The sequence below is a fragment of the Dipodomys ordii genome, unplaced genomic scaffold (assembly GCF_000151885.1).
Source record: "Dipodomys ordii isolate 6190 unplaced genomic scaffold, Dord_2.0 Scaffold119, whole genome shotgun sequence".
NCBI lineage: Eukaryota > Metazoa > Chordata > Mammalia > Rodentia > Heteromyidae > Dipodomys > Dipodomys ordii.
In genome coordinates this window covers 3,438,092-3,441,464 of record NW_012267335.1, presented here as the reverse complement: position 1 = coordinate 3,441,464, position 3,373 = coordinate 3,438,092, and the positions used below count along the sequence as shown (strand labels likewise).

The following is a 3,373-nucleotide window of genomic DNA, read 5'->3' as shown; positions in this document are numbered from 1 at the left end:
GGCGGCGCCCCGTGGCACAGCCAGGTTCCCGCTGGCCCCGCGCCTGCTGTCGGATTGGTGCCGGGCTGGGGCGCAGCCGTCCCCCGTCTTTGCCTCGCTCTGCCTCGGAGGGGGGATGGAGCCCGTGGGCATGGGCACGTCTCACTAGTCCTCCCTTGGGTCCGCGCGCCCGGGACGTGGGTCGTGGAGGAATCATCTCCCGCGCGCGCGCAAAAAGTGGGTGTGTGTGTGTGGAGAGGTTCTGCCGCGCCCTGCTTCGCGGGGTTCTGGATGGAGGGGCCTTGGCGTTGGGCCCGGTGGCTTGGTTAGAGGGGGAAGGCGCCCGGGGGTTGGGCAGCCTTGAACGCGCCGTCCAGCCCGGCCCCAGCCGGCCCCGCAGGCCAGTGGACATTTCTCAGGGTCGCCATCCTTTCCCGGGGCACCGGAGAGGCCGAAGTGGCAACGCATGGCATCGCCACCAGACCCCGTGTGCGTGTGCAAGATCACTTTGAATTCGCGGGTAAGGAAAAGGAAGATGGTCCTTGAAAGCACCAACCTCACTCCAGTGGAAATGTGGCGCCTGGGCCAGCCACGGTCCCTCCCCCATCGCGGCCCGCAGCCCCGGGAAGAAACGACACTGCGGCTGCTGCGGCGCCTTGCCAGTGAGCGGCGTTCCCGACGCACCCCTCCCCTCCTTAACAGACGCGCGCCACCCGTGTTAGTGCAACCTGTGTCTTGTGGAAGAGCATCTGCGCCCCGTGCTGAGCTCAGGTGAAACCTGTTAGTCGCTGTTTGTTTGCATCCGACAGAGGCTGGCAGCGATGTTTAACTTCCCTGACAACTCAGGGGCTGCCTCTCTGCCAGGATTGATGAGAGACTGGATTGGAGGACCTCATGCCACTCACCATAAAAGTCTCTCCAGAGCTCTTCAGACCTTCCAGATCCTGTCTGTCCATCTGGCAGAGTTTGCCCAAATGACTGCCCTCGTGAATATATTAAGAGTCCAAAAAAAGAAAATTTAAAGTGCCAGTGTTTTGCTTTATTCCCAGCTCTTAGTTCCAAGAAGAAGACAATTGCATGTGCCTGAGAAGGAAAACAAAGCATTTACTCTTAGATAAGTGATTGGGTTTGGTGTGTGTGTGTGTGTGTGGGGTAGCATAATGTATTTGCTAGCTAGATAAAAATGATAATGGAAGTTGAATGCATTCTTTCACATACTTTTGGCTCACACAAAAAAAGATGGTATTGTGACTTAGGAGGATAAGGTCTGAGGAAGGCAGTTCAAAGTCAGCCAGGGCAAAAATACTGATGAGGGGGCTGGGAAGGTGGCTCAGTGGTAGAGCGCTTGCCTTGCATGCCTGAGGCCCTGGGTTCGATTCCTCAGCACCACATAAGCAGAAAAAAAAAAGCCAGAAGTGGTGCTATGGCTCAAGTGGTAGTGCACTAGCCTTGAGCTGAAGAGCTGAGGGACAGCGCCCAGGCCCCACGACCGACCGGACCCAAAAAAAAAAATACTGATGAGATTCACATACTACAAAAAGCTGGAGGTGGGAGTTACACAGCTCATGTGGTATAGAGCACCAGCCTTGAGCTGAAAAGCTGGGGGAGAGTGCAAGGCCTGAGTTCAAGCCCCAGAACTAGCACACACACAAAAGATTTTACCTCCACCCCCACTCTTGATAATGTTTTTTCCTGTGTGAATTCATGGGAAAAGCTGTCCTGTATGCTTGATTACTATAATTACTAAATGAGACTTCAGAGTGTTTGAACTCCAAGACTTTGCTGGAAAATGTGTTGCCCAGGCTACTTGGACAGTTTGTTTTGATTTAGAGTATAGTAGAGTACTCTAAATACCGATTGGCATGATTGTACTGGCCTGCAGGTGACTAAAAAAGTTGCTTTAGTTGTATCTTTGAAGTCACCTCAACTTCCAGCTCGCAGATGAATTCCACTTACAGTGGCCACGTTTACTGCTTTCCTCAAGGTCAGTTGTCTTGAACTTCCCAGGGAAGGGAAGTGGCAGAAGACAATGAACGTGAGAAGGAGTCCGTTCTTTTTTTTTTTTTTTTTGTCAGTCATGGGTCCTGAACTAGTCAACTCAGACTAGTGCTCTATCACTTGAGCTATAGTGCCACTTCTGGATTTTTCTGCTTATGTGGTGCTGAGGAATAGAACCCGGGGCCTCAGGCATGCTAGGCAAGCATATTACCACTGAGCCATCTTCCAGCCCAATTTGCATTCTTTTAAATCCTTTTTCTGAGCCTGGCCTCATGGCTCAGGTCTGTAATCCTCACTACTCAGGAGGCTGAGTTCTGAAGATTGCCCTTTGAAGCCAGCCAGGGCACCAAAGTTGGTGAGACTCATCTCTCCAGTTAACCAATAATGAATATTAGTAGGGTGTTCTGATGTCTGAAGGGTGACTTAAAGAAGGCATGCTGATTTCATCAAGAACAGGAACTTTAGCTAAAATAAAATGTCAATCTTGAAACAAAGGCCAGGTGGGCCTCCATAAGAGCGCCGCAGGGTGGGGGGCACCGAGCAGGGCTCCTGCAGGGCCTGGCTGCCAGCACTGGGCAGGTGTGTCATCCCAGCCGGAGAGCCTGCCTGTGAGGCCAGGCGAGGTGGCAGGAGGGGACAGCCGGGCCGACAGCCAGCACTTGGGCAGGTCATCTGTAGCCTGGCTTGCACTCCCTCTGCTCTGCACCTGTCAGTGACTCGGGCCGTTCTTGCCCGGACTTTGTGAACCGTATGCTCTTGGTTCTGGAAATGGGCATGGAACCAGAGCTAGCCTCACCCACTGGTGAGCAGCTGACGTGTGGCATGGGAAGAGGAGGCTAGCCACGGCGCGTCTGCATCTTTTTGGCTCAAGGACAAGTCAAGACCCTTGCTAAGCCTGAAGCCAAGCCCCATGAAGTTTCCACTGATTTCTGGAAGCTCTTTCTGCCCTCGTCTGTATCACCAGTAGCAACGACAGATTCTGAAGCTTTGTAGTATTGCAATTATGAAGGAATGTAATTACTCTGTTGGAGAAAATGTTTCTCGTTTCCCTCGTGTTCGTAAACATTCCATTCAGATTTCTGATGTTTTCCCCTTTCCCTTTTCAAGTATGACAGACAGGACCATTGTTTCTGTTCTTGAACATCTTTTAACTAGCAATTACATTAAGCCTTTATAGTAGTTAATGATAGGTAATTCTTTTGTTGTGCCTGGGTTTAATGATAAATTCGAAGCTCTCCATGTAAAACTTGCTGAATCTCTAAATGGGATTGTTGTCTTTTGAAGAGTGAAAATTACCATTTGGAAGGCAGGCGTATCTCAGCAGGGTGCCGGTGGCTCAGGCCTGTGATGCTACCTATTCAGGAGGCTGAGATCTGAAGATCATGGTTGAAAGCCA

At 51.5% G+C, this 3,373-nt stretch overlaps 1 long non-coding RNA gene across 1 annotated transcript; it reads left to right on the top strand.

Annotated features, from left to right (window-relative positions):
- Positions 1-429: 429 nt before the first annotated feature.
- LOC105995701 lies at positions 430-973 on the top strand. The gene is made up of 3 exons (XR_001175579.1): positions 430-499; positions 682-750; positions 844-973. It is a non-coding gene; the product is annotated as an uncharacterized LOC105995701 (long non-coding RNA).
- The last annotated feature ends 2,400 nt before the right edge of the window (positions 974-3,373 follow it).